At 27.7% G+C, this 10,488-nt stretch overlaps 1 long non-coding RNA gene across 2 annotated transcripts; it reads left to right on the plus strand.

The window, feature by feature from the left end:
* The first annotated feature begins 456 nt into the window (after positions 1–456).
* On the plus strand, positions 457–6,239 carry LOC128197758 (uncharacterized). 2 transcript variants are annotated; one of them, XR_008250546.1, is made up of 3 exons: positions 459–1,085; positions 5,235–5,347; positions 6,152–6,239. It is a non-coding gene; the product is annotated as an uncharacterized LOC128197758 (long non-coding RNA). The 2 variants fall into 2 exon arrangements; XR_008250545.1 differs by lacking the exon at positions 6,152–6,239 and having other exon boundaries at positions 457–1,085; positions 5,235–5,547.
* Positions 6,240–10,488: the final 4,249 nt, after the last annotated feature.

Consider the following 10,488-nt stretch of genomic DNA (forward strand, 5'->3'; position numbering starts at 1 on the left):
GGTATTATGAGGGCTGATGGTGTTATTCATGATGAAGGATTCATGATGAGGTTAATTCTGATGGAGGTACATGTGATGATGATTCATAGTGATATTGTGTTTGGAGATGATGTTGATAAGGATGATGTTGATAAGGATGACGTTGATGGTATAATCATGATATAGTTAACAAGAATGTTGATGATGATCATGGTGTATAAATAATTCTGCTAGTAGGATAATGTAAGAACTAAGAAAAAAAAAAAAAAAAATTTAGTCATCAAAATTTATTTGAGATAAGGTTTAATTTTAGTATCATGTGTTAAACTTAGTTGTAGATACTGTTAAACTTTTAGAAGGCGTGTATTTATATTAAATTAATAAAAGTATCATGAAGTTTAAATTTGTCAGAACTTAGTATGATGGAGTAAATGTCTAGTGAATATGCTCATGGATGTTGAAAAAAAAAATAAATAAAATAATAAATAGTAAGTTAATATTTGAAATGTGTGAATTTATATACTTTATATATTTATTATATGGTCAATATATCAATAAATTCAGCTTGGTCTTGTGGTGTATGTGTTGATTGTGTATGCATAGCTTGATGGATGCGCCTTCGAACCTTCAAGTGGGCTAACTTTTACATATTTTCTTAAAAATGTATTTTTTTGGAGGTTTCAAGAAATAAAAATAAAAAGGAGGACTGGTAGGAAAAGGGGGGGGAGCGTTTTTGAGAGGGAAGAGAGAAGACCAGAGAGAGAGAAACTCACCCATCTTCATTCTTCTTCTCCTTCAATTATTTTTCTTTGTTCCTTCTTTAGAATCAAAAGTTCTTTTGACCCAATTGTTTTTCTTCTTCAAATTTGGGTTTTTTCCTCTTTCTCGGACCAAACCCTAGAACAGTGAGCAATGAAGATTGAAGGCTTAGTTTTTTTTTTTTATTTTTTGTGCGAGGGAGAGCACCAAATGTTGAATCCGAGTAAGATCGGTGGTTAGTGTGAGGCACTAAGAGAATCAGTTTGCGAGTCAAAGAGAGAACACAGGACTGGGAGAGCAAGATACATAATGTTCGAACCAAGGGTTACCGTAAAGAGGAGGAACAGGTATGGGGAACTAAACTGCTTCTAGATATTTAACAGTGTTTTCCTGTGTGCATACTTGCAATTTTGATTCAGGAATAAATGGTGTTTCGGATTGCTTGTGTTTGATACTTGAATGATGGGTCTGAATTGCATATTGAGCAATAACATGTGCATATATAATTTTTTTAAGATGATATACTTACCATGTGAAAACAAGGTATATAAATCTGTGATTTAATGTCTATATGTTGTTTTCGGTTGCTACAATGGGGTTATTTACCCGACGGGAATTCAGTGGGGTAAGTTTAGGTTAGAGTTGAGTTATTGTGCATAATATGACTTTTCATTGATGATTCACTTGGATCAGTGTATCAGAACCAGTATAACGTTAATGAACTAAACATCTAATACTCTAAGGGGGCTGATGGTCGTGTAATCTTAATTATATAAATTGTAACAGAAATAATGGGTATGTAATTATCTCCGCAATAGGTATAAATGGAAATAAAGGGGAGGAAGTCGTGCTCTGTTTGTTATTGTGACTTGGTTTTAGAGTTGGTTATATATATGTTTTGTTAGTATGATAAATGAGTTTCTTCTTCCTTAATTTTAAACAATGCAATGTAAATGAGATAATTACATACTTAGAAATTGTTGGGTATGTAATTCATATTCTATTTAACTTGAAATAACTGGTCCAAACATAAGAGAATCTCACTCTTAGAATGGTTGTGCACACGATTTACATTTCTTGATGATCAAACGTTGAGAAATTGCATGAATGAGTAAAATAGATATAATGTACGCATGATGTAATACAATGTATTGTTTAAGTGTATTTAGAGTTACAGGTTACTGTTTTGAAGGAATATAGGAATTGGAAATGAGTCTAAAGTGATTGAACTTAATTAAATTAAAGAGTTATCTTAAGGAATTACACTTTGTGGCTGAATGAATGTTACTAGTTGGTAAATCTGGTTTAGGAAATGCAAACTACCTAAATACCGTGCTGTCCTGCTATAAAATTTTTCAGAAATATCTCAGTGTCTTTGTATATAAACTATTTAAATACCTTGTTGTCTTGCTATAAAATTATGCAGAAAATACCTTGTTGTCTTGGTTGTATAAACTACATAAAAAAAACCTCGCTGTTTTGTTGAAATATTTGCATCAGAATGTTAATGTTTGCACAGTTGTTGGGCTGTTAATATCTCTCCAAATCTTTTAACACACTTGAGCTTTGAGTTAAGTTGTTTAAAGCTTGTGTTGGTTGTTGATATTTGTACCGTTAATAACTTTAAACCTCGACTAAATATTTATTTAGAGCAAAAGCAATTAACATTTTCTTTTCATTCAATGGCTTATTGGAGAAGGTCATAGAAAACGCGAATTTGGAGAAATTAGGACAAGTGTTGGGATTTTGGACAATTTTCAGTCCAACATATGTTTTAATATTATATTACAAAGTTCTCATGTGATGGTGCAATATATATTTTTTTATATATTGAGTGGTTTGAATCATAAGGCATTGGTTGAGTTTAAAATTGAAGTATTGAATTAAGTGGTAGGGCCGTTAGTATCTTGTTGTATCTCATTTCCTTTTGTTCGTCCAGTGTATTTCATAGATTGAAAATTCTTATATTATAAACAAAATCTAGAAAGACTATATATATATATATATATATATATATATATATATATATATATATATATATATTATGATATGTTGGTCATGATCGGTACATCATTAGGTTATTATATGTTATAATTATTATGTTATATATTATACAACATGCCAAGACGTGTTTTGTTTAAGTATGTTGTTTAAGACTTTGGGTATATAATATTATAATGTAATATATATGATAAAGTTCCTTAAACTTTTCTAGTGGAATATTTAAAATATTATACTAATATATATATATATATATATATATATATATATATATATATATATATATATATATATATATATATTAAATAACTTGTAATAAACTTTTCCAATTTTAGTTATTAGGATATTATATTAAGTATTAGAAAATTGTTTGGGATTAAAAGTATTAACTACATGGTTAAAATATTTTAATTATATAAAGACGTATGAACCTGTTAATGTACTAAACTGTTGTTTTAATTTGAGTTAAGCAATATTTTATTAGATTATTGAAGGCTGTTTTGTAGTTATAGTTAATTTGGTATGCCTTAAAAAAAAAAATATGAATTTGGAATGAATGTTTAATTTGATTAAGTTGTTGTGTTGTAAAATATATTGTTAAGTTTGATTAGTTAGTTGTTGTAAATAATGAATCATGGTTGTTGGGAATAATGAATCATGATTTTTGGAAATAATGAATCATGGTTGTTTGAATGGATTCTAGGTTGTCAAATGGTTTGATATGAATTAACGGTTTAATTAGTAATTTTACCACATGATTATAAATTAGTAGAATTTGAATTGTATGTTAATTGATTTTCTTAGCTCACCCATACTTGTGTGTTTGCGTGTTAGTGTATGTAATTATACAATGATTGTATAACATATGTTATATGGAAGCTCAAATAGGAACACAGACATTGTAGGAATTATAAGGGTGACGAGAGAGGGATTGGAGGATATAGGAGTTCATTTAAAGTTTATCCAATTTATGTAAAGGAACGTATTAAACTTTTTACGTTGGTGATGAATTTGGATAATTTATATATTGAAATTGTAAAAGTTTTATTTCTTTGGAAAATTTATAAGAGACATGTATATTTAATGTATGAATTGGAATCGTCTTGTAGTCGTATTCTTTCATAATAAATCTCTAGATTGTAAATATTGAATAACCATGACGTGTAAGATGAAAGAAATGTCCTGTGTAGATATTAATCAATTAAAATAAAATGATTTTATTCATGATTGTGAAAATTTTAAATTTCTACACATTTTTATGAAATTAAAATTGGGGGTGTTACAGATAACGCTGTAGATGATTGATTTGTTATTAAGTTGTGTTTGTTTCTTATTTAAAAATTTTCTTGTTATTGGTTGTGCTATGGTAGCTTACCCATATTTGTTTGTGTTAGATGTTATATGTGTCTTGCGATGATCGTATAACTTTTGGTTATACGAGAACAATGTTGCAAATGCTCCAAATAGAGCTGTCAAAATGAGTAACCTGGCTCGACCCACCACATGTTGGTGGGTTAAACGGGTTGGCTCACTGGCTTATTTAATTATAACTTTTTTTTTTAAAATAAAAAAAATTAATTTTTTTAAATTGAAATCTAAATAAATATCACTCTAAAACAATGTTAAACTCCAAAGACAATTCAAAAAAAAAAGTATCATACAATTCAAGCGTAATCTAAAAACATGTACAAAAGACGAACAAATAAGTTTTTAATGTTGTTAATTTTTGTTTCACTTATCCATTTATAATATTAGAGTCATAAATAGATAAATTTAAAATATTTTTCTCTCTTAAGACATCTTCTTCTTTATCACTATCTACAATATAATAAAAAAAAATGCTAACTAATAATATCGAAACAGAAAATAATAAATAATTAAATTAAATTAAGTGGGTTGGTGAGCCAACTCGACTCATCACGAGTTCAACCCGCTGAGTCAGGTTCTAAGTGAGTTGGATTGAAAACTAGCCGCATAAAAAATTACATTTTTTTCAAACCCAACTTGGCTCAAACCCGTGGTGAGTCGGGTTGGCTCACGGGTTACAACTCATTTTGACAGCACTAGCTCCAAATGCATAATAGAGATGCGAGAGTGAGGGAAAAGACTTGTGTTATTTACTTGCTATATGCCAAATTGATTGGGTAGAAATGCAGATTACTCAGATGTGATCTCCTAGAAACTTCCTGATCGTCAAACAGATGATTGAGGAATCAAATATCTTAGAGAAAAGTGAGAGGAAACTAAGAGGAAAAATTTTAGAGAGATGATTTGTATTGTAAGTAAAAAGATGAGTTTAAGAATTTCTAATTGAATTATTTTAACTTTAAAACACTTCGCTCATTATTTTAAAACACCTATAATCTTTAATACTTTACTTTTTAGATTCTTACAAAATAATATTTCTTAATCAATATTTAATATTTAATATTTGAAGTAGTATCATAATTAGAGCAATAAGGTTATATTAATTTCTAGTGATTTACTATTGGAAGGGATTTGCGGAGATGGATTTGCTGGTGATTCTGGTGTTCATAGAGGTAATGAAGGAATGTGATTGCGAGATTAGCTTCTCTTGCTATCGTCCTTGGGACGAGGAAATTTGTAGGTGAGAAATGGTATTTTACAATATTGTCCTTAATTTTTCATCACTTGCAGTGAAAGAGAGAGAGAGAGTGTGCTATTTGAAACTTCAATGGCAAATGAAATGATTCGGGGATGTTGGAATTGGTTTTTGGGATTAGCTCTTCAAGTGGAAAACACTACATGGAATTAATTCCATTAATATATACATAAGTATATCACCTATGAGGAAATTGTTTTTTTTTATTGGTTTATATATATATATATATATATATATATATATATATTTATAATTATTTTTTGTGGGGTGAAGTTTAAAAAGAAAATAATTTTACTTTACTTAATTTTTTTATTTTTTATGTTTTTTAATACTTAAAATTTATTTTATCAATAAATATATTATTAATAAATATAATTTTATATTAATTTTACTATTAAGGACATTTTAGTAATTTTTAATTTCTATCAATTAGTACTTTTTTTTTATCTATCACATTGGTCAAATCCTACCCAAATTGTCACAAATTTTATTTCTAAATTCACTCCTAATCACCTCTAAATCCATTCAGAAAACAACATATAATTTATTTTCAAATCCATTCAATCTTTTTTTCTTGAATCATGAGCCTCAAGTGAAAAAAATTTAATATTTGTTGAAAACGTTTTTTCACAAAACAATGTTTAACATTTTATCATTGCTTCATTATTTTTCATTAAATGATAAATTAATATTGATGTTGTAGGAATAATGATAATGAATCGAAGCTTCAACTTTAATTTAATTTATAGTTCAGATTCTCATTGCCTATATTGTGTTATTTTTTTTCAGGGAGTCTCGATATTGTTGAAAAGATTGAGTTGTAAGTGATTTTCTAGATGAATTACATTCATTTATAAAAATGAGTAAAATTAATATATGCTTAAGGTTTAATTTATTTAATTATATTAATTATATCAATACCCGAGTTGCAAGAATAAAAAAGATTATGGAAAGTAATATAAAGAAAAAACATGTACATAAATACTTTTTATTCATCAAGATGTTTCCTTATTATTGAGTAGAATTTTTATTTTTTTCTAATAATTTTTCTTGTTATAAATTATAATATTTATTTACACTTTTGTATGCAAGTATTCATCTCATTGTTCACATTATCAGCGACACCTGAAAAACATGTAAAATTAATGGTATAAAAGAGCAAATAAATTTTAAAAATCAAGAGAAAAATATAGTGAAATAAAACATCGAAAAACAATATAAAAACATGAAAGAAGAAAATATGTAATAATACGTACCATCGTTGATGGCGTTAGACTTTATTAAGTGACAATCACTTATACAATTATAAAAGGGATCATTGGATAATTGGCTACAGTGTGACGACTCACAATGACCCATACATCTGGAAAACAACTCTTGAGAAACTCCTGCAAAAAAACATCGAATTCTACACTTGATATCGCATAAAAGACCATGACTTAATATGGGTTGTGCAAAATTTAACAAAATCATAATCGTAATCATGACTCCAATACATTTCATCTCAATTTTCCCCATAATTCTTTTCTAAGTTATCTTTAAGATTACGAAATTGTGCAAAAGGTGAATTTCACTTGTGGTGTTTCATGAAGGCTAAATATCAATTTATAGAAAAATAATTGATATACATTTTTACCCTTGAAAATATTTAGTAATAAAAAATATTAACAATTTACTTATTATTTTCTGTTATAATTAATATATATAATTAATGTAACGTTTTTACTTTGTATCTTATTTAAAACAATATTTAAGTGATAGTTGACTTATTAAAAGGTATTAAATGAAAAAAAAGAGATTATACCAAAGATATTTGATTTTTTTTTAATTTTTAATTTTAAAATTTATTTACACATATACTTATAAATAAATATTTAAAGCATATATTTTGTCATATAAATATTTTCCAAGCTTTTAATTGATAAATTAATATTTTTAATTAGATAAATTAAAAATTACTCTATTATACTAATATTTATAACTTAATTTGTAAGTATTAATGATTTAAACATAATAGTGTTGGATATTTATATTTTTACAAAAATATAATATAGAAAATTTAAACTTTTTAATTATTTTAATACTGATTTTTAAATTAAAAAAATGAAAAAAAATGGGTCTTCTAAGAACAGGTTGATCTTTGACTTGCCAATTTTGCAGGCTAGGTGGGGTGAGCCAAAACAAACTAATAGGTTGAAATTTTCAATCTAGCTTGTCCTATTTTGGTGGGTTGGTGGGCTGACTCACAGGTCACAATCCACTTTGTCATCCCTAAATAAAAGTTGAGGGAAAATTTTGGAATAAAAATGTTATCTTTACCAATGTTTACGAATTGTAAATTTTGGAAATTTTTAATATGTAAATTAGATATAGAGATTTTTTTTGGAAGAATGGATATTGATAAGTCTCATTGATTTTGATTTGTGTCATGTGAGGTAATAATAAAATTGGAGAGCAATGCTTGTCAAATAAATATTTCTCTCAATTGATCACCTGTCATATAAACTACGTTATTATGAAGAGTAAATGGAAAATTCGTGCATAATATTTCTTAGACAAGAAAACCTCAACATGTTTTCCTAAATTAATTTTGTTTAAATACTTTAAATGTTTTATACTTATAATTACTAAAATTTATTATGTTGTATGAAGAATGATAACAAATTGAAGCTTCAAATTTAATTTAATTTATAGTTAGGGTTCTCGTTATCTATATTGTGTTTTTTTTCTCAGTAGTGAGTCTGAAGATAGTTGAAATGACTAGTGTTGTAAGAAATTTTCTAATGCTTAAGTTTTAATTTATTTAATTATATTAATAAGTTGCAAGAATAAAAAAGATTATGGGAAGTAATTGAAAGAAAAAATAAGACAATAAATAACAAATACTTTTTTATTGATCAAGATGTATTTCTTATTAGGAATATTATTTTTTCTAACAATTTTTTCTTGCTAGAAATTATAATAGTTTTTTACATTTTTGTACGCAAGTATTCATCCCATTGTACACCTTAGGAGCACCTAGAAATCATGTAAAATTAATGGTCAAAATCATAAACAAGCAAATAAATTATAGAAATCATGAGAAGAAAAAACAGTTAAATAAAACATTGAAAAACAATATAAAACCATGATAGAAAAACACATTTAAGAATACGTACCGTTGTTGATGGCGTTAAACTTCATTAAATGACAATCACTTATACAATTATAAAAATGATGGTTGGATAATTGGCTACAACGTGACTTACAATCATTGACACATGTGTCAAAAAAATTTTTAGAACCAAATCTTAGTGGTACACATTTAAGTGTACACTTTAGTCGGCAAAGATAACTAGTACTTAATACGGGTTGTGCAAAATTTAACAAAATCATAATCGTAATCATAATCCCAATAGACTTCATCTCAAATTTCCCCATAAGTCTTTTCAAAATGCTCTTTAAGATTATGAAATTGTACAAAAGCTAAATCTCACTTGTGGTGTTTCATGAGAGCTAAACAAGAATTTATATAAAAATAATTGATATACATTCTTACCCTTGAAAATATTTAGCAATAAAAAATATATTAATAATTTACTTATTGTTTTCTCTTATAATTAATATATAATTAATGTAACATTTTGAATTTGTATCTTATTTAAAACAATATTTAAATGGTAATTGATTGAATAAAAGGTATTAAATGAAAACATAGATTATACCAAAGGAACGAAAGAAGGAGAGAAAATTGAAAAGAACATAGAATCCCACAAACTAAATGTACTTGTCTCATTTGAGTTGAGACTAGAGATTCAATATGAAACATTCGAAAATAAAAGCATGGTTTTGTGCTAGCCAATATTTAAAAATGTTTTGTAAAGCATGATATCAGTACCTAATGAAAAAAAATGAGAATAAAATGTTTCTGTACACGTTAGTCTAGAGAACATATATTTGTTGTGTCTCGTTTCTTAGATGGTTATATACTATTATTTTCAAGATATTCAAACATTATCACCATATATCATAGTTTCATACAAAGAGTTCCATTAGAAAATATAACACACAAAAACATTTTTTTTCATACTTTCACTTATACTTTAAATAAATCCTTTAGTTTTTACTTACTTAAGTATCATAAAGTTTTTTGCAATTAGATTTTTGTTTTGTTTGTTCTGACCTATCTTGCAAAATCTTAAAATTCCACCACTATGTTTTACAAATCAAAAATTTAGAACTAATAAAAACATTTGGAACCAATCGTGGGACAATGATAAAGCAACCATCTCTAGGAACTTTAGTCCAACACTGACCATTTGAGACGGAACAAATCTCTAGGCTTTGCCCAAATTCACAACTCGCAGAGACATTCATCTTATCACCAAAAACATATATTTAGTTATTTTCATTTAAATAATTTTATTATGTTACCTCTATAACTTTAGAACATATTTATTTTGTTTATGAAGATCTTATTTTATCCGTTTATGTAAGGGCCTGAAGAATCCTAAAGCTATTGGGCCTTATGTGGGGCAGCCAGGCCCATCTGACTAAAGTCAACCTGACTTTAGGAAGGGCTCATCCGACTCTGAATTTTTCTGAGCTCTTCTCTCTCTAAAACTTCAGCCCTAACTTTCTCTGTCTTCTCTCTACCAAATCTTGAAATTGAATCGGTGCATTTTCATTTAGGTGGTGATTTTGCGTTCCCGGAGTCGATAGCTTCGACTTGAATCGATCGGTTTCGCGTTCTATAGCGGGTAAGTAGCTCCTCCCTGTTCTCCGCTGTTTGGGACCTAGGGCAAGTTGCATGTGCCTAGTGTGCCCTTCCTTATGTTTTTCTCTGTCCATTTTAGTTCTAAGAGTTGTTTCTATCGCCATTTGGGTGATTTGTAGATTGGGACTATGCCTTGTTTTGGGAAGTGCTGTGGATAACGGTACTGTATGTTGTACTGTAAAGTTCCAGGTAAGGGGAGCTAGTTACATATTTTTAGAGCTGTTTGATAAGATTATGATTGTCCTGCTGTCGTACTATATTTTGATGATGAACATGTTGAGTTGCATTGGTGAATATGTGAAATTTGTGTAAGCATGGTATACTGATTTTTATTTGACTTAGATGAGTTGGTTGGCTGTAATTGACTTTG

Source organism: Vigna angularis, chromosome 7 (assembly GCF_016808095.1).
Source record: "Vigna angularis cultivar LongXiaoDou No.4 chromosome 7, ASM1680809v1, whole genome shotgun sequence".
NCBI classification, from domain to species: Eukaryota; Viridiplantae; Streptophyta; class Magnoliopsida; order Fabales; family Fabaceae; genus Vigna; species Vigna angularis.